Source organism: Callospermophilus lateralis, chromosome 1 (assembly GCF_048772815.1).
Source record: "Callospermophilus lateralis isolate mCalLat2 chromosome 1, mCalLat2.hap1, whole genome shotgun sequence".
NCBI lineage: Eukaryota > Metazoa > Chordata > Mammalia > Rodentia > Sciuridae > Callospermophilus > Callospermophilus lateralis.
The window spans coordinates 105,766,951-105,789,294 of NC_135305.1; positions in this window are offsets into that span (position 1 = coordinate 105,766,951).

The following is a 22,344-nucleotide window of genomic DNA, read 5'->3' on the forward strand; positions in this document are numbered from 1 at the left end:
AGTGAATTGGAGTGGGACAGGGAAAAATTATTTTATCAATTCCAGGATGGTCATTAGAAAGGTAAAGCCTAGGGCTGGGGTTGTGGCTCAGCGGTAGAGTGCCCGCCTCTCATGTGTGAGACCCTGGGTTCAATCCTCAGCACCACATAAAAATAAATAACAAAATAAAGATATTGTGCCCATGTATAACTAAAAAAAAAAAAAAACAAAAAACAAAAAAAACAAAAAAACAACAACAACTAAAAAAAAAGAAAGGTAAAGCCTACAGTGCCCTGGTGCGGTGGAGTCACAGGAAGACAGACGAAACCCACATCCCACCTGTGAATTTCCACTGAGTGAGCTGAAGCAATACCGTGGTAATTTCCTCTGATCCTACCAAGGGGAGGACACCTCATAATCCAAACCATAACAGACCCAATGGGAAGCTTCAGTGCCTCTTCCTCCAGTTCTTCGCCACCCCCCTGCCCCCCACCATTGGTCCCAGCTTTAGCTCTTTTTCCAGGTCTTTTTCTGGATGACTCTGATGCTGTTTCTTCTCCTTTCTTCCTTTTCCACAGGTGTACTGTACCGTTTTTCCCTCTGCCCTGACCCTGCTTTCCCAACACCAGAGCTACACATGTCCTGTGAACTGGGAACAAATATAAGTTTCTAAAATCTATTAGGGCTCATAATAATTTGGGGGGTGGGGGCTGACATTTCTTCCTACTTACAAGGCTAAAATTAGTGGTCACAGGATTCTGAACTGGCCAAGGAGCTCCTGGGAGTATTTTACTGTTTTGTTTGCCTCAAATCCTTTCTTTATTTGGAGTTTATGCAAATATACTAAGAAACAATTCTATTCTTAATTTTTAACATTTAAGAATGGAGAAACAATTGCATTACAACTTTCTTGTTCTTTTGTTTTTGGTGCTAGAAATTGAACCCGGGACCTTGTATAAACTACGTACACACTGAGCTGGACCTCTAGCCTCCAGACATGTATTTTTAATCAAAAAACTCAAAATCATATATTAAGTCCCTAGATCCAATGATTGATTCATAGAAAGTAAAAGGTCAGCAGACTCTGTTCACCACAACAGATGCATGCTATGGCAATGTGCAATGTTCCAGAAAATACCAGAGAAATAATCCTGTTCCTTCAACAAACCTCTTTTAAGGAAAGAGCGGGGGGGGGGGGGAATCTTACAGATTAAAACAGATCTTATGAGCCATTATCAGCCAGCTATAATGTATAGACATTTTTTGGAGCTGATTTGAAAAAGAAACTAAGAAATAGACATTCATAAGCATCTAAACATTGCCTGAATATTGAATAATATTACGGAATATTGTTAATTTTTTTGAGGTATTGTGTTTTTTTTAAAGGGAGTACATATCTTTTATAACAACCCGCTGAGGATTTTACAAATGAATGATCTGATTTTGAGAATTACTTTGACATAATATGGAGCAAGGATGGAGGAGGTGGAGAACATTTATATCATTTTATATGAATTGTTGAACTTGGGAGACAGGCACATGGAAGTTTGTTTTATCATTTTCTCTGTTTCTACTTAAAAATGTCCAAATTAGGGCTGGGGTTGTGGCTCAGAGGTAGAGCACTCACCTAACATGCATGAGGCACTGGGTTCGATCCTCAGCATCACATGAAAATAAAATAAAGATATTGTGTTCATCTATAACTAAAAACAAAAAGTCCAAATTAAAAGTAAAATAAACAAGCAAAAAACAAAACAAAACTTGATGAAGATAATAGTCTCATTCTCTTTGGAGCACAGACTATTGTAATTCAGGTGCTAAGGACAAACTGAAATAATAAAATGTTTAATTAAAACTGTGACTTATTTGAGATGTCTCTTATACAAAGAGGGATTTATATAACTTTTGCATTTACAAACTACTGGATATATATGATTATATTGGAAGCAATAGACGAAATATCTTTTGACTGCTGGGCATCCTGTGAGGCAGAAGCACTTGCCTGTGTTCTTACCCCCAGTCCCTTCAAGGACTCATATTGTCTCCTCATTCACCTTCTAGGTGTTTCTGGAAGAAGCTCCACCAGCCTGTCTTTCTGCTTTCTGGCAGTTTTCTTTTCCAGGAACAGATTGTGGAGGGCAGTATGGCAGGGGAATCAGGCTCAAGAACATAAAGTTCAGTCAGACCAGAGAGGTTTAGGTGATGGACAGTTTGAGAGAGACAATGAACAACATAGTAGCCCTGAGGGGATTTGGGATTTGGTGGTTGGAGGGACACAGAAAACAAGGCTCCACAATTTATAGTGATCCTGAAGCTGGCAGCAGAGGACAGGAGGGACCCAGCAGAAGACAGCTCACAGGGAGGTGATCTTGTGGACAAATCTTGCCTGTGTAGGCTTAGGCAGGCCTTGTCCCTACATGTCCTACACTAAGTCAGGCCCAGTCCCTGAGCAATGTGGGATCTGCACCAGGATCAGAGAGTTTGGGTGAGGGTGGAATGCCATCCCTGTGTGAGCAGCAGGGTCTTGGCATTTGCAATGGCTGAACTCTGTTTAAACCTGTGCCTTGGGTTGCCAAGGCAGCTAACTAGGGAGGAAGGTGGCAAGACAGTTATTCTGCAGGAATCCAGATCCATTCCACTGAGCTAAGGCAGCAGGCTCTGCAACAAGTTTCCCCAGAGGGCTGCCCAAAACTTGAATAAACCCAATGCTTGCTTTAGAATGCTTGGAAGTAAATCTGCAGAAACCACTTCCATCTAGTGGCAATTGAGATAAAATACAGTTTCAAACTGCAATGCTTTCCTAAGGAAAACTAGGACCGGGTCCTGCAGATACCCCCAGGAGGCAGCCAAATCTTATCTGTTGCAACTTCCCAGGGTTAAATCATCTTCCAGTCAACAGCTTTAGCCTAGTGAGAAAATCAGCTGCCATCTACAACTGGAAAAAACGTGGGCAACACATATTCTGGGCTTCCTGACTAGAGAGAAAAGAAGCATTTCCTGGACCTAAGGAGAAGCTAAATGTCTAAACTGATGTTCTCCCAGGATCAGAAAACCAGGCTAATGATCACTAGATTTATAGATAAGCAAAAGACAAATGAATAAATAAACTGGAGTGTCTTTTAATTATTTTGGATAAGGCAGTATGCAAATCATAAATAATACAATTGAATTTGTTTACCTCTGTGTCTGACTTTTAATTTCTCAGTCTTCTTTTGGCTTTGCAAACACAAATATCCCATGATTGTTTGGTCAGGAGGATATGTAAATAATTTTTTAAAATTAACCAACTTACTTTGGTGTCTCTAAGGGAGAGTTCCCAAGTACAGCTGGGGTTATGCTTCCTCACTTCCCCACTCCAGCATTAGGCAGGGGCAGGTCTAGCCTTATGGAACTTCCTTCAGACGTACTGCAGGGCAGAACTGTGACCCAGAGACTTCACTTTTCTTTGCCTCTATTTCCCCTACTATATCCACTTTCTGCTGTTTCTTTTTCACTTTTAAACCTTCTATTTTCCAATTACCAAACAACTATTCACCCTTCCTTTAAGCACACATGATGAGTACTGGGGTCATTGAATCTTGCAGCTGCAGAGACTTCCAGGGATATGTAGGTCCCTGCTCTTAACACAACAGTGAATCTCCTTTGTGCCTTTCAAATAACTGGACAAGTGGCTTTCATTATTAAAACATTATTTTAGAGAAACATACTTTGTTCCAGAATATTCATCCACTGGCTCCCTCATGCACAAGACGTCTCTTCTCTTGATTAACTGTTACCATTCTTTAGTAGTGTGGTGAAGCCTTCTTTGGTTGATCTAAATGAAGACAATTGCTCTAGTCACTTCATACTACAATTCCCACTTTTGGTTCTATTTCTTTTTTAGCACTTAGCAAGATCGTAATAGTCAAGTTAACTTTGAAGAACCCTTTGTTCATTCTCCAACCCAATACCCTATAACAAGTCAAAACCCTTCTTTTGTGGTCTGTTAATGATGTTATAACAAAATACCTCATACTGAGACATTTATAGGAATAGAACTTTATTTCTTATAATTATGTAGGCCAGAAAGTACAAGATCAAGGTGTCAGCAGATTTCTGTCTTCCAAGATGGTGCCATGTTGCTTTGTCTTCTGAAGGGGACTGATAGTGTGTACTCACATAGCATGAGGGACAGAAGGGCAAGGCAACCCTATATAGCCTCTTTTATCCCATTAATGAGAGAAGAGTCCCATGACCTAATCTCTTCCCAAGGATTCCACATTCTAATACCATCACCTTGTTGGTTAGGTTTCAATATATGAACTTTGGAGGGATGCATATTCCAAAACCATAACACCTCACACAAATGAAATTTCTTTAAGAACCTGACATCAATTCTCACAAGCAATCTTCACATATTTTATTCTGTGTCTTAAATAACTGATGTCCCTTCCACATCTGTATATGTCTCTTCATCTGTACTTCCACAGACATCCTTCAGACCTTTCCTATAGCATGGTACAAAGAAATTTTGTATTATTAGCTGGCATCTTCAGTTCTACAATGTGATAGAGATTTATTTCTCACAGAGTTTTATGTGCTGCCCGTTGCTTCCCAGCTTCCTGAAGTTAGGCAGGGGTAGTTGGTTAGTTCTGGCCAATGAGCTGATGCTGAAATTAATATGTGTCTTTTCTTTTTCTTTGTAAATATTTTTTAGTTGTAGAGGGACACAATACCTTTATTTTTTTATATAGTTTGTACATGTGGTGCGGGGGCTTGAACCCAGGGCTTGACACATGCTAGGCAAGCACTCTACCACTGAGCCCCAGCCCAGCCCTAGTCCCAATATGTGTCTTTTCTAGGTTAAATTGTTTATGAGGGTTATGGTTTTGATGTGAGGTGTCCAGAGGAGAAATGATTGGGTCACGAGAGTCTTAACTCAATCAGTGAATCAATCCCCTGATAGGGATTAACTGAGTGGTAACTGATGTGGTAGGTTATGGCTGCAGGAGGTGGGAATTAAGGCGTGGCTTTGGTGTATCTATTTGTATCTGGAGAGTGGAGACCTTTCTCTGCTTCTTGATCACCACCACAATGTGAGCTTCTTCCCTCTGCCACACACTCCACCATGATGTTTAGCCTCATCTCACGCCCAGGGAAATGGAGCCGGCCTTCTATGCACTAAGACCTCTGAAATTGTGAGACCTCAAACTTTTCTTCCTCTATAGTTGTTCTGGTCAGATCCTTTAGTCATAGCAGTGAAAAAACTGACTAAAACAATGAGCTATTTTGAAGATTTGTCTTCCTCTACTTTGGGGGCATTGGAGGCCATGTGAGGAGCTAAATCAGTGGATGTGCTGGTAAGTGTTTAACAACCAACTCTGTTTGTGGTAGTAGTTGACATGATTTGTCATGTTTGAAAATATCATGGTGCAAATACTCCCACTGAGGCCAAATTCAACCCACCCATGTGTTATCCTTGAATGTAGAGTGGCTGAGAAGGTGGAATCAGCAAATCGAAGTGGACCAGATACTAAGTCACAACCAGGAGAGTTGTCTTACTAATACCAGATGTGACATGAGTGAAGACAAACCTTTATTAAGCCGCAGGGAGTGTATTTTTGTTATGGAAGAACAAAGTTCATTAATTACTCTCCCAATGCTGGGTACTAGATTTGAGGTTTCCAATGCCCCAAGAAAGAGTTGGTGGAAACAGAGAATATGACATCAAAGTCTTTGTTCTTAGAGTTGAAATATTATAGTGTAATGGAAATCCTTACCACATATATCATAGGACTAAAATTACTCTTGACTGAAGAAGGCAGGAGATGGAGAAAGGACTTTGACTCCTACTTACCTAGGCATTAGTATGGAAGGATGGAATCCTTGTTGGTGTGTTTGGGTGGAGCAGACCTGAAGTAGTGCTCTTATTTTCGGGTGGCTTTGGACCCAAGGCACAGTTTCCACGTGTATGGGCCTAGAGTAGCAATTTGGGGACAACATGGATTGGTAACGTGGGGTGGCTGGAAGCTCAATGAAGATGAAGCAGCCCCTATGAATTTCAACATGGGGGCAGGCACTTTCACATCTATGTAAAATGAGATGGTCAGAGATCAGACAGAAATATGGTCATCTTCCCTTGCCTACCCATCCCCATTTCTACCTCAGTCTCTGAAAATTAGATGGTACTCTGGGGGAAAATAATAAGGAAATCTTGAGTGTCTGAGCTTTAACTAGAATATCAGAGAACCCAGAAATTAATCGTTTTCCTTAGTAAGTAAAATGGTGTTTGAAATACTTTATTAAGGATACACTATTACACATCTGAGTTTTGTAGAATAAAAATATTGTTCCCACCATGATGGCACCATGTTGCTCACTACTTGAATTTTCTATTGTTGTGTGACAAATCGCTACAATTTTAGCAGCTTAAATAACATACAGGGCTGGGGTTGTGGCTCAGTGGCAGAGCACTTGCCTCACACATGTGAGATACTAGGTTCAATTCTCAGCACCACATAAAAACAATGAAACAAAATAAAGATACTGTGTCCATGCATAACTAAATGTTTTAAAAAATAAATTTGTTATCTCACACTGTTTTTGGGGAGGAATTAAAAATGTTTTAGCTATGTTTTGGGCTTGGGATGTCACAAGAGTATAGTTAAGGTACTGGATAGGTCCCAGGGCTCAGCTGAGGCTTGGGGTCCTCTTCCAAGCTCAGGTGGCTGTTCACAGAATTCATTTCCTTGCAGCTTAACCAACAAGGTGCAAAATATAAGTGAATGATGCAAAGATGACCCTGTGCCCAGAGACTATTGGTTGGGGTGAGAGGGGATGGAAAGACTATGGCACTGGGAACAATAATTCACATTAAAAATTGTCCTGGGCCAGGTGTAGTGGCGCATGCCTGCAATCCCAGCAAGTTGGAAGGTGGAGGCAGGAGGATCCCAAGTTTGAAACCAGCCTCAGCAATTTAGTAAGGCCCTAAGCAATTTAGTGAGACCGTCTCAAAATAAAAAGGAAGTGCCTCTAGATTCAATCCCTTATACAAAATAAAAAAAGAAAAAGAAAGAAAGACAAAAAGAAAAAAAATTGTCATGAAAGGCTGGGTTAAGTGATGCAAGACTATAATCCCAGCTACTCAGTAGTCTGTTACAGGAGGATAACAAGTTTGAGGCCAGGCTGGGCAACTTAGTGAGAACTTTTCTTAAAAGAAATAAAAAGGTCTGGGGATGTAGCTCAGTGGTGAAGTACTTCTGAGTTCAATCCTTGATACTGAAAAAAAAAATCACAGGATTTTTTATTTCAATAGAGAGATAAGACGCCAAAAAACAAGCTGCTTTTCCAGTTTTAAGTAGTTCTTCGTGTTGAAAAATGAGAAACCTTTCTCTCAGTTATGTGGTCCTTTGTGGTCATTCAGTTACCATTACATTCCCTTTGAAAATTATCACATTCATTCATTGATTAACTCATTGTATAAATATTTGCTGTGCAGGTTTCTATAAGTAAGACACACCATTCCAGCTCTGAAATTCCAAGATAGTTGAGGTCTCTCATCTTATGAAATTTATGGGAGGAGAAGGAATTAAAAATAACAAGTAGATTAACAAAGAAGATAACTTTAGACACTGCCAAGTGCTAACAGCAAATAAAACAGGACACTGCAATAGGAAGTGTCTGGAGGGTATCTACTCTCACTGTAGTCTGAGATGAAAGAATGCAGACAGCCAGTGGAGAGTAATGCTGTGAATTGCTGGCAAGGGATCTGTTTCAAAATGTGAATGTGCCTGGCTTTTTTGAGTCTAGAAGGGAGACTAGACACGCTGGGGCCCAGCAAGTGAGGATGGTGAGGTGGAACCTGGGCCAGGGGGTCTCAGAGATTGGATTGAAGGTCTTTAGTGATTCCAGAAAGGCACTTAGCTTAAAATCTCAATTCAAGAAAAAATATAATGTACAAAATTCCAGGTGTAACTGGAAGCGTTGGCGGGTTTAATCTCGGAAGTGACATGTGTGGAGCTCTGAGGACTCTGGGTTCAGACAGTGCCGTGAGGCTGACAGTTGACCTACTGCTTGTGCAATTAAATAAGGTCCTATAAATGACAGAAATAGGAGGTGAAAAATAAAGGTTTTGGGAAACCTGATGCCTCAAAGAGAGGACATGGGAATATTTGGGCTCTGTGTGTGGGGTGGCAGGGGATTTGGGCTGAGCGGAGAAGTGGGAAAGAAGCCATCATATATATGGTCCTTTGTGATCACTTAATGTTGCTAAAGTGGGTTTGAATCCTTCTTCTCACGATTACTGTAACTCCTAAATTTATAGTAGTCTGATATTGGGAGGAGTGTGTGTGTGTGTGTGTGTGTGTGTGTGTGTGTGTGTGTGTGAGCTTTTTCACTGCTGTGACTAAAGAATGTGACCAGAATGATTGTAGAGGAGGTAAGGTTTATTTGAGGGCTCATGGTTTCAGAGGTCTTGATCCATAGAAGGCTGACTCCATTCCTCGGGGCTCCAGGTGGGGCAGAACATCATGGTGGAAGAGTGTGGCAGAGGGAAGCAGCTCACATGGTGATCAGGAAGGAGAGAGAGAGAGAGAGAGAGAGAGAGAGAAAGAGAGAGAGAGAGAGAGAGACTGACTCCACTAACCAGATACAAATACATACCCCAAATCCACACCCCAATTCCCACCTCCTCCAACCACACCCTACCACTTCAGTTACCACTCAGTTAATCTCTATCAGGGGATTAATTCACTGTTTAGGTTAAGACTCATGACCCAATCATTTCTCCTCTGAACTTTCTTGAATTGTCTCAACATGTGAGCTTTTTAGGGACACCACATCTCAACCATACAGTATTTGTGTGTGTGTGTGTGTGTGTGTGTGTGTGTGTGTGTGTTACTTGGATGTTTTGTTGTTGTTTCTGTTAAACATTCAGTCTTAGTTTCAGGAAGCTGCTCATTTACTGTGCATTTTCTTGTAAAAGAGCAACTACAATTCTACAGAAAAATGAATGAAGACTTTTAAACAAATACACTGGTGCAGAGCAAAGTAGAAAATAACCTACAAATAGTGTTTTAGTCAGCTTTTTCATTATTGTGACAAAAAGAGTTGACAAGAACAATTAAAGGCAGAAAGTTTATTTTGGGGGTCAAGGTTTCTAAGGTCTTAGTTCATAGATGGTTGACTCCAATCCTCTGAGGTGAGGCAGAACATCATGGTGGAATTTTGTGGCAGAGGAAAGTAGCTGGGACATGACACCAGAAAACAGAGCTCTCCTCTCACCAGAAAAAAGAGATATAGACCCCAAAGTCACTCTCTCAATGACACACCTCCTTCAGCCACATCCAACCTGACTACAGTTATGACCCAGTTAACTCCTATCAGAGGATTAATGCACTGATTAGGGTAAGTTCTCACACCCAATCATTTCACCTCTAAGCTCTCTGGCATCGTCTGACACATGAGCTTTTGGGGCACATCTCATATCTAAACCATAACAGATGGCATTTTTTCCCCTATAGTGCTAGAGGTAAAACCAAAGGCCTTGTGCATGCTAAACAAGTGCTCAGCCCTGAATGCCTTTATTCAGTACCTTCCTTTTCCTCCAGTATTGGGGATGGAATCTAAGGCTTCCCACCTGATAGGCAAGAGCTCTACTACTGAGTTCCATCCCCAATCCTTTAGTGACTTCTGAGATTAGGAAAGTAACTCATAGGAATTTGCATGTACTCACACACACTAGAAATAATACCAGGTCTGTTTTTGTGAGGTCAGTCTTCTGATTTTAGATTAGGTGTCATGACCTCCTATTTAATGTCTGAGATATATATATTCAGTACCTTTCTATATTTTCTTTTGAAACACGATCTGGCCAAGTTTCCCAGGCTAGCCTGGAACTTGTGATCCTCTTCTCTCAGTAACTGGGATTACAGGCAAGCACCACTGCACCCAGCTTGGTCATGGATTACATACCAACATATTAAAATAAAATTGCATTTTGTCTTTGATCTTTTCCTTCTTTGAATAGATTTACATTTTAGTTGGAAAAATGTAACTTCAAGTGTTTTTATTTAAGAAAATATAATTGTGATATAATATTTATAACACAATTTGCTATCTGTGTGTCAACTTGACTGGGACATGAATTGCTCCAACGTATGGTCTGAGTGTTTCTGTGAGGATGTTTCTGGATGAGATTGATGTTTTTTAATTGGTAAAACTGAGCAAAGTATATTGCCCTTCTCAACATGGGTGAGCCTCTTCTAATCAGGTGAAGTCCTGAATAGAACACATAGGCTGACACACCCCCCCCCACCCCCAACCCCCCACTCCCACCGACACAGAAAGAAAGAATTACTCCTGCCTGATGAGCTTTGAATAGAAGCATTGGCTTTTCCTGGTGTTCAGCCTGCAACTTTTGACTGAAACTTATAACATCAGTTCTCCAGCTTGCCAACTCCAGATCTGTGAATTTAGCCTTCATAATTGATAATTTACAATAATCTTTGTTTCTCTCTCTGCACACCACACACACATTCATAGACACACATTCTATGGTTCTGTTTCTTTGGAGAATCTTAACTAACACACCATCTTAACTATTTTTAAGTGCACACAGAGTTCAGTGACATTAAGAAATTAACACTGTTACTATTACCACTATCCATATATAAAACTCTCTTCATCTGGCACAAACCTTCTGTGAATGGGTTTTTGCACTTACTTTAGTGTCTTCAAGGCTTTGTCATTCTAAAGCACAGTTGTTGAAATGTTTCAATTTCTTTCCTTTGTGAAGTTGCATGATGTTGCATTGCATGTATACAAATGGTATCATATTTGTTCCCCCATTCATCTATTGATGAACACAGGATACTTATATTGCTTGGCTGTTTGTGAATAAAGCTGCTATAGCACATGTGTATAAACATGTCTTTGAATCCCTCCATCTAACTCTTTTGGAAATATAATCAGCAGTAATATTGCTGGGTCAAATGGAAATTCTATTTTCATTTTTTAAAAATGAACACCACACTACTTTTCAAAGCAGCTATACAATTTTTTTTACTACCACTAACAATGTGCAAAAGTTCTAATTTCTCCACATCCTTACCTATGCTTATCATTATTTCACTTCAATTTTATTTTGTTTGTAGCTATCTTAATGGACATAAGGTAGTAGAAGCTTCAAATATTTAACTTGCAAATGGATTTTCATAGGAATTTCATGACTAAGTTCTTCAATGTATTTAAGCTCAAGCTATCTCATTGATCTGATTAATTTTGCTGCAAAGTATGTGGTGAGTTCCTTGGGTTAACTCTCTAAAAGGATTAAGATGCTTTTTCAGTGAGAGGCATATGAAACTTCTCCAGCAATAGTCTCCTATCAATGCAGTGATGCTATGCTCCATTGCACTTTCCAGTCCTGCAAAGCTGGTCACCAGTCATCAGCAGTAAAGAAGACTCCATGGTCTGGGCACTGTGGCACAGACCTATAGTTGTAGCAATGTGGGAGGCTGGATTGCAAGTTTGAGGCCATCCTGGGCAACTTGGGGAGATCCTATCTCCAGATTAAAAAATAGAAAGGACTCTAGAGGCTAAAACAGGAGAACCACAAGTTCATCAAGACCCTAAGCAAATTAGGGAGACTCTGTCTCAAAATAAAAAATAAAAAGGGCTGGGGATGTGGCTCAGTGGAAAATTGCCCCTGGGTTCAATCCCCAGTATTGCAAGGAGACAAATAACTCCATGGTTTCTGCTTCCAGGGCACTTACTGTTAAGTGGGAGACAGACATTCAATGTATGTCACCTACAAGGCAGTGAAGGGTCCCTGGGCTCTTCCTCTCACTTGCAGATAGTCCTGAGAAATAGTCAATTTCTCCCTGCAGTGGCTGCATCTTCTCCCTTTAATGGATTAGCCAATCCCCAAAAAACAAATGCCGAATGTCTTCTCCGATATAAGGAGGCTGACTCATAGTGGGGTAGGGAGGGGGAGAATGGGAGGAATAGATGAATTCTAGATAGGGAAGAGGAGAGGGAGGAAAAGGGAGGAGGCAGGGGATTAGCAAGGATGGTGGAATGTGATGGACATCATTATCCAAAGTACATGTATGAAGATATGAATTGGGTGTCAACCTACTTTATGTACAGAGATATGAAAAAATGTGGTACATATGTGTAATAAGAATTGTAATGCATTCTGCTGTCATGTATTTAACAAAATAAAATCAATAAAAAAAAGGAATAAAGAAATGGATGGAATCAGATGAGGACATAGCCCTTTTGCCTTGATTTCCCTCACTCCAGCACACACACGTTTGGAGTCTTTAGTAACAGAGTTAGGAAGGGAAGTTTTCATCTGACAGCATGTGTCAATCAACTTGATCTTATGATTACACCACTGGGGTGATTCTACAACACGCACAACTAGAAGAATGAGAAGTTATACTTCATTTATGTATGATGTTTCAAAAGGCATTCTACTGTCATGTGTAATGAATTAGAACAAACAAAAAAAAAAATAAAAAGAAATGTATGTTTTCAACACACACTTGCTAAATTTGTGGCCAGGTTTTACATGGCAATAAAAAACTAGTATAAATGTTGACATCACAATATCCAGAAAAATAATATAATATTATTATTAATCTGATATTTCTAGAATACCTTTTTAAAAATTGGATATATATACTCTATCTTGTCATATACCAATAACTTGGAAATATTTTCTATAAAGAATAAAAAAAAAATGCAGCCATGGAAAACATAATTCTCCTCCCACCTCTCCTGCTGGGTATTTCTGACAGACAATCTTCTCTTTCTTTTCCTCCATATTTGAAAACTCCCAATTCCTTTTGTCCTTTCCATCAACAACCACTGCTTTTCCTACCAGTTTTTGAGATCCATATTTATTTCTTTTGCAGATCATCTTAGTTTACTTTTTTGTTTTAGTAGCTCCGAACCATGTGTTTGAGAATTCTTATTTTGTACACCAAACGTTCTATAAATGCATTTTCCCCTATAATCAGAGTGTATCCCTTAGCTCATGTATTTAACAAAATAAAATGAAAGCAAACATTCAAAGCACACTGCAGTCAACTGTAGTTTTAAATAGCATTTTAAAAAATACTGTAAGTAAGTATTTACAAAGGTGATGAGATTATAAGAAGTATAGGATATTCAAAACATGTGTAACTTAATTTCAGGAGGATCCATCAATGAAGAAATGCCTCCCCATGGTGATGATATAAAGCTGAAAGTCTAAAATACTAGTGTTAAGCCAAAGAACAAGGAGTAGGAAGTGAACATTTCTGATCCCATAAAAAGCATGTGCAAGGATCCTAAAGCCAGGGGACAAGTGCATGGGTGGGCCAGGCATCTGAGAAGTCAAGCATGGCCAAGAAGGAGGCAAGGATGGGGAGACTGGGGCTAGAGAAAGAAGCAGGCTGGGTGATGCAGAAATCATGGCAGTACCCCAGACACTGTTCTAAGGACAGATGTTCATCTCTTACCTTTGTGCTCCTTGAGGGCACATTACACCCTCTTAGCTAGTACCCAGGAGTAAACAGAGAGGTCAAGGCAGAATACAGCTAACATGACAAGCAACCCATGCCAGCTCACAAAACCACTGGGAAAATGTGCTCTGTGCACCTCTGTATGTTGAATAGCTGAGGTGCAATGGGTTATGCATTTTCTGTTTGCACATGTGAATAGGTAGATATGAGGCACAGTTTTCACAATTAAGGTGATTGGTAGCATGTCAAGCCTCTTCCTGTTATCCCACCCTGTGTTCCCAAAGCAGACCTTTCTCAAACCTCAAGGGGGAGACAGAGATAAAATGTGTCATACTACCCAAATGACTCTTCACTTCATCCACATGGTATTTTTTTGTCCTAATAAAATATCACTCACAAGGAAAGTGAGTGGATTGGTAAATCCATGGCTCAGATGGGCCTTCCCTTGTCTCTGGCGCAGTAGGCTGAGCCCTGAGGATGCTCAGGGGCGGGGGCTCACCTTGCTTTGTGGAGACAGGAATAGACCAGCCTCTTCCCCTTGGCTGACCTTGACTGCCTTGCTATGCCCTTCATGGCCCTCAGAAATATCTGATGGAACACAACACTTTTTTTCTCCTAATGGAACGTGAAGCATCACATAGCCTCATTCTCACTTAAACCACTTTCAGAACCTCATAAATGTTCATTCACCATATACATTATTTAACCTAGTGGTTATTTCAGTTTTATGGCAAGAAATGATTCTTCTTATCATACAACCCATTGGCAATGAAAATCGTTGAAAGCATTTATGCAAAGGAATGATTAAATATCCATTATGCAAAACTCTCTCTGGCTACATTGTGAAGAATGGATTGGAGCAAGAATGTTGGGTGGTGGAAGGAGGCTGCTCAGATGGCTAAAGCAGGAGATTATGGTGACAGAGTGGAGACACCAGATAGATGGAAAGGCATTTAGTAGGAATACTCCATAAGACTTGTTTTCTGATTAGAGATGGTGATGTGGGTAAAGGAGATACTGGGTGGGACTTTAAGACAGCATCTCCTTAAACCTGGTTCTGTGGTCCTGTAACAGCGCTCTACTTCACCTTTTGAATCTAGCCCTCACTGCTTATTTTAAAGGGGACCTGTTTTTCTTTTCCTCTTCTCCCCACCCCCTCCATTCTTCCTAACTTAGGGCAAGGAACAAGATTACCTTGAGTTTATCTGTCCTTGAGCACACACCCACTACAGGAAGGAGATGTCTCAGGAAGATCTAGGAAGTACTATTTCCCAAATTAACAAGTGAATTTCAACACACAATCCGGGTCACCTGGGACCCCCTGTCAGAGCACACCTGGATTATAGCCTTTGAAAATCTTCTTTAAAAGCTCTCTGATTTTCTACAGGCTTCAGGACAAGAGTCCCCTGTATTTCTCCTTCTCTAGCAGAGAGATAAACCTTTTTTCTTTTTCTTAAAACAGTGTCCACATTATTAAATTGGCATGAATTGGCATCCAGGACAAGGACGGAGCTTTCACTAACAGTCCTCCTTCCTGGGTTCCTGCACTTTACAAGGGCTCTGGTCCTCAGCTGCCTGTGCTACCCCCACCTAGGGACAAGGAATGCACAAAACAAAGGGCACCTTTGGAATTCAAATCCTCCTTCTAGATCACAATCTCTTTGCCTAGGAACTTCTATTTCTCTTCTCCAATGTTCTAAAGCCATTTTTGGTGCCTGTGGAGTCCTCTTGTTTTGGCTTAATCTCTGAGGGTAGATGAAGTCAACTATGTTAGTACCTCTGGGCCTCAGAGTTAGCCAAAAAATGCTTACATCAGGGGCTGTGGAAAGAGCTTGTGCTTCTGTGTTGTGGTGTACACTTATAGGTATGTGAGACCACTGGCAGTGTGGGATGAGCCAAGGGTGGAAAGAGGAAGGAAATGGTCCAGCCAAAGGCGAGACATGTGATAACCCTAAGAAAGAAACTCTAGCTCATTATGAAGACCCATCTGCAAAAGCAGAAGGATAGAACGTGGCTTTCATTTAGCAATGGTCTAGCCTATGGTCTAGGCTAAGGTGTAAGTATTCATGTTTTAGATAAATGGTGCATGGCCTCCCTACGTACTCTTGCTGGGGCCCTACAGTCATTAAATTTTTTGTATTAGGTTGCTGCATGAAGTCAGTAAGTGGATTAGAATTATACACTATGATAAAGAAAAGATGAGGCAAATGGTCAGGTTGATTTCCAGCTTTTTCAGCAGTATTGGTTACCCTGTCATTGTAACCATCACCATGCCCTGTGCTATAAGATTTATGGTGGGAGGGGGTCCTAAGCATTGCCCAGAACTAATTTTCTTCCATAACGGATTGGAAAATAGCTTGCAGAGGGTGATAGGTTAGGAATATCCTCCTCATTCTGGAATGTTCTGACTTCTTGTCTTCAGGCGTCTTCGTTCCTCAATGACCTAGCCATTCCTGCCTTTTCCTCACCAATCTTTCTCTGATTATCCAGGCAGGGCAGTGCTTGCTCTAACCACTGAGTCATGTTCCCAGCCCATTTGCATGGATTTATCTTCCACCTGAGATTGGGAGATCTTTAAAGTTAAATACTCTATCTTTTAAAACCTTGTACCTGCAACATGTAACATTGTTCCTGATATATAATAAACTTCACTAGGTATTTGCTCACTGATGAATCATTAAGGTTATTAATGCTACAATGCCAATGCAGTAGATAACAGATTTCTACACAGAAACATTAGCAGCACTGATGCAAGAAGAAATAGGAAATCTGAATACTGTCAGGGAACTCAACATGGAAACCCTGCAACAATTGATTGGTTCACCAATTCTATTAAAAACTTTTAAGGCAAGAAAAAAATTCTGAATACACTTGTAACAAGTAAATTGATTGAATTAATAGCTTAAAACCTTTTTGCAGAGAAATGCTTGGGCACAGATAACATCATGGTAAGTCTAGAAAACATTTGAAAATGATTTATGTCAACTCTTCCCAAAGTCTTTCATGACAAAGAGGAGAGAACACTTCACAGCTCATTGTGTCAGGTGGTGTTATTCTGATGTCAAAATGAGACAAATACATTACAAAGAAAAAAACTACAGAGCAACATCTTTTATGAATATAGACACGAAAACCCTCAGCATGTTATTAACTAACTAAATCCAGCCATGTATAAAAAAAGAGATACACCATGCCCAATAAAATGTATTCCAGGATATACAAGGTTAGTTTAGCATATAAAAATCAATTCATAATATGCCATATTGATAGGATAAATGACAAGAAGCACACAATCACCTCAACAGATGAAGAAAAAGCATCTGATAAAATTCAGCACGTTTTTATATTAAAATGCTCAGCAAACTAAGAATAGAATTTCCTCAAACTGATAAAAGGTGTTTTTGAAAAATCTGCAGCTACCATATAAAATGGTAAAGTCTTCATAAGTCATATACTAAAATGTAAGAACTTATTTTAACATTTAAATCTTTAGAAGAAACAGGCATAAATCTTCATGACTTTGGGTTAGGCAATGGTTTCTTAGTCATGTCATGGAAGTTGAGGCAATAAAGGAAAAATATGTAAATTGGACTTCATCAAAATTAATAAGATTTGTGCTTCAAAGAATACTGTCAAGAAAACAAAAAGACCACCTACAGACAATGGAGAAATATTTGAAAATTATCTATCTAAGTGTCCAGAGAATATAAATAATCTTTAAGACTCAATAAAGAATACAAATAACCCAGTTAAATATTGGGTGGAGACTTTAAATAAACATTTTTTCAAAAAAATATTCAAATGCTAATAGACACATGAAAAGACAATTTACATCATTAATTATTTGGAAACTCAAATAAAAAGTAAAATGAGATACCACTTTGTAAGCACTAGGATGATTAATAAAAAAAATGCAGACAAGTGCATTGCTGGTCAGAATATATAAAGTGTTGTAACTCTGACTTCATCTGCCCCAGTGTATGTCTGTGTTCTTTGTGCAAGGGTGTCAGTCATATTGGGTTTGGATCCACCCTCATGAGCTTATCTTAACCAATTATAACTGCAACAATTCTATTTTCCACTAAGGAGAATTCTGAGATATTGGGGGTTAGGACTACCATTTGGGGGATAGAGTTCAACTCAGAATAGTGAGTAAATGCTAATGGCTACGGATTCTAAAATTAGATTGTGGTGATGGCTACATAACTTTGTAAATATTCTAAAGACCACCACACTGTACAATTTAATTGTGGGCTTTTATGTGATATGAAAAAATATATCAACTCATCAGTTAACAGTTATTTTTATGAATACTTTAGGGTGCTTTCACTTATGTACAAACTTGGAATTTTTAAAGCCTTTGATTATTATTTATGAATTTTTAATTGGTAAGTAAAAATTGTGTATATATATATATATATATATATGTATCTATTTTTTAGTTGGACACAATATCTTTATTTTATTTATTAGTTTATTTTTATGTGGTGCTGAGGGTTGAGCCCAGGGCCTCGAACATGCTAGGTGAGCGCTCCACTGCTGAGCCACAATCCCAGCCCCCAAATTATATATTTATAATATATAGCATTCTGTTTTGAAATATATATACACTGTGTAGAGGCTAGGTCAAGCTAATTAACATATGTGTTGCCTCACATACTTTTTTGTGGTAAGAACACTTAAAAATCTAATCTTTTGATTTTCAAGTATACAGTACATTTTTATCAACCATAATCATCACATGGAACAATAGATCATATACTTATTGTTTCTGATCACTGGAAATTTGTATCCTTTAGCCCACATCTCCCTGATTCTCCCCCATCTTTCCCAATCCAGATAACCACTATTTTACTCTCTACTTTTATAAATTTTGTTTAATTCCACATCTAAATGAGATGTTATACTATTTGTCTGTGTCTGTCTTATTTCACTTACTATAATGCCCTCCACATTCATCTATATTTTCACAAATGACAGGATTTGCTTCTTTCTAAAAGATGTATGGTATTCCCTATATATACATATATATCACTTATATGCATGTATCACATTTATTCATTAATTTGATGTTAAATACTTAGTCCATTGTAAATAATGTTACAATGAACAAGGCAGTGTAGATCTCTCTATGACATACATATTGGACATCCTTTGGATAAATACCCAATAGCAGAATGGCTGGATCTTGTGTTAATTCTACTATTAGTTTTTTACTTCTATTGAACATTGTACTAGAAGTTCTAGCCAGAGCCATTAGGTAAAAGAAAGAAATAAAGTAACTTAAATTGTAAAAGAGGAAGTAAAATTTTCTCTGTTGGCAGATGACATGATCTTATATGTAGGATTCCACCAATAATTGTTAAAACCAATAAATGAATTTAGTGAAATAGCAGGATACAAAATCAACATACAAAAGCCAATAGCATTTTTACAGGCTATAACCATGAAGTGTTTGAAAAAAGAAATTAAGAAAACAACCCCATTTACAATAACTACAAGAAAAATAAAATACTTAGAAATAAACTTACAAAGTTTGTGAAAGATCTTACACTGAAAACTAAACCATTGATGAAACAAACTAAAGAAGACACAAACCCATGGAAATATATTCTGTGTTCATAGATTGGAAGAATTGATACTGTTAAAATGTCCAGAATATTCAAAGCAATCTACAGATTTAATGCAATCCCTACTAAAATCTCAATAATCTTTTTCCTAGAAGTAGGAAAAAAAATCTTAAAATTCATATGGGGCCACAAAAGATCATGAATAGTCAAACCAGTCTTGAACAAAGAAGACAAAATTTGAAGGATCACATTATTTGACTTCAAAATATATTACAAAACTTGGGTAGTTAAAACAGCAAGGAACTGGCATGGTAGTGCATGCTTGTAATCCCAGTGGACTGAGGCAGGAGCGTCGCAAGTTTGAGACCAGCCTCAGCAACTTAGCAAGACCCTCAGCAACTGAACAAGACCCCTATCTCAAAATAAAAATGAAAATGAAAAAAAAAGTAAAAAGGACTGGGGATGTGGCTCAGTGACAAAGTACCACTGGGTTCAGTACCAAACAACAACAGCAATAAAATTCAGCATGGTATTGGTATTAGTAATAAATACACTGAACAATGGAACAGAATAGAGAGAACAGAAATAAATCTCTGCGTTTACAGTCAATTGCTTTTGACAATGATGCCAAGAATCCAGAAGGGGTAAAGGATAGCCTTTGCAATAAATGGTGCTGGGAGAGCTGGATATCCACATGCCTAAGAACAAAATTGGACTCATCTCATACCATATACAAAAATCAACTCAAACTGTTTTAAACATAAATGGAAGATCTGAAATTAAGATACTACTACAAGAATACAGAGGGGAAAATGTTCACAAGATTGATGTGGGCAACAATTTATTGGTTAGGATTCCAAATAAATGCACAGGCAACAAAAGCAAAAATAGACAAACAAAGATTATATCAGACTAAAAAGCTTCTGCACAGCAAAGTGAAGAAATAACACATGGAATGGAAGAACATACATGCAACTCATAATCTGATAAGGGAATTCACATTTAAAGTACATAAGGAATTCAATGCAATGTCAAGAAGCAAATAACCTGATTAAAACATGGACAAAGGACCTGGGTGGATATTACTCTAAAGAAGATATATGAGTGGACAACAAGTACATAAAGAGATGCTCAGCATCACTAACCATCAGGGAAATGCAAATTAGAACCGAAATGAGATATCACCTGAAATGTGTTCTAATGTCTATTATCAAAAAGACAAAAGTAGGTGTGGGCAAGGGTGTGGAGAAAGGGGAATCCTTGCAGATTAGTGGTGATGAGAATGTAAATGAGCACAGATATTATGGAAAAGAGTATAGAGGTTCCTTAAAAAACAAGACAGTTTTAAAAATCAACAAGTTCTCCTTCAAGGAAGGCATTGACATTTATTGGAAATCAGCATGTTTTCTTGTATGAAAGGACTCCAAAACACCAAGTTTTGAGATTTGATAAACCTGAAACCTGGATTGTGGAATGAGTCATTTCTCCTTTTGGAATTAGTTCTTATGTTTGTGGGTATGATTTCTAAGAATTGGTGAAGCTCTTGATTCCAAGAATGTACTATGAGTCAGAGCAAAACATCAAGGCTATTTAGTGGTAAAATTGCGGAAATACAGACTTTATTTCAAAGGAATAGGATTTAGAGATTCTGAATAGAACATGACAATATTGTTATTTTATACCATTAATACAAGAATATGCTTCTTAAAAATATGTGATCAAGCAGGTGAAATTCATGCTCCCTCCTTTACCTTAGCATCTACATCTGAGCTATGTTTTTTTAAATACTCTTATAACTTCTTCTAACTGTAGATCCACTGCCCACTGACACATGGGATTGCAGACATTGTTCTGGGAAGGAAGGAAGAAAGAAGGATCAGAGATGAGAACTCTGAAAGGGATTTGCTTGATAAGAAACTGTTTCTCCAGTGTATTTTGTATTCTCCACTTCAGCTAACCTAACCAATCATGCCAGGAGCTGGTTACTGTGCATGACTCCCATTTTTATGCAAGGATGTACTGAGTGCTGTGAGAAGAAATCTATGTGAGCTATAGAAATAAAATTGGGACTGATGGGCAGCCAATTAACTAAACATTCTTTGCTACGCATTTTGCTTCTTCTGTCATTTAAGTCTTTGTCATTATTCTCTCATCTTTCCTAGTTTAGAGGTGAGGAAGCAGAGAATCAGAGGATTTAAAGAAATTTTGGAAGTCAAACTAAGTCTTGTAGGTCCAGATCTTGATCCTTGTATTTTGAAATCAAAGCTGAAATCAGCAGAGGGGGAAGGGCAAGAGACTGGGAGAGAGGGGAGGTGGGGAGGGAGACACTGAAACAGAGGAATCTTTCAAGAAAGAGGAAGAGGATCAAGAGTGAGTGAAGTTTGAAATCTCAAGGAAGGATTGGTCAACATTGGCACCCAACATGATGATGTCCAGGTCAAGGAAAGTCAGCAGTTGCAAGTGGAGTTTGGTTCTATGATGACCTTTGAAAGGGGTTCCAATGTTTGTGCTAAAGGGTTGGATGGAAGCCAGAGAGGGAATAATTAAGGAGTGAACATAGTGAAGCAGATGCTTTGGAGGTTAATTTCCAGCATTTTCTTTTTTTTTATTGTGGTAATGGAGAAAAATGAGTCAAAATTTTGATGAAAAAATGAGGACCAGAAAAGATATTTTCCTTGTAGAATGAAAAGATGTTGACAAGCTAGAATGGCTTGAGGAGAAAGCCTGTATAAGGGAAAAAGAGCAGAAAGATACAAAGAAAGATGCATGCAATTATTCTTGGTGAATAACTGCATGAATCACCATGAATCACCATGCCTAGCCTCATAGTTCTTTCTTCCTGGAGCACAAATTCTGGGAAAGGGTCTGCTGTCTAGCCTAGGAGTGAACGAGGAAGATCTGGGGGAGGGCATGGCTACTGCTCACAGCCAAGTTCTGAGAAGGACACAGCACTGTGCTCCTTGACCACTGGGTGCAGGACTGCAGGACCACCACCTAGATGCAAGGGGCATGCAGAATGTACCCTGACTGTGTGTTCAAGGGAAGGGGGAAATCAAGCTTGAGGACCAATCTGCCAAGACAGGAATGCAGGGGTAGAGTGGAGGGTAGAAAGCCGGGGTAGAGTGGAAGGCAGAAGAAATAATAGTGGGATGAGGAGCTATTGGTGGGTGCTGGTGCTGGTGGGAGAGTTCATTCTGGAGTGGCAGGTCAGATGGGGTCAAATGCAAAAGCAGAGGGATTGGGCTTAATAAGAAGTCCAGGTCCAAAGTTAGCCAGGAACTCAGCAAGGAAAGAGAAGTTTAAGT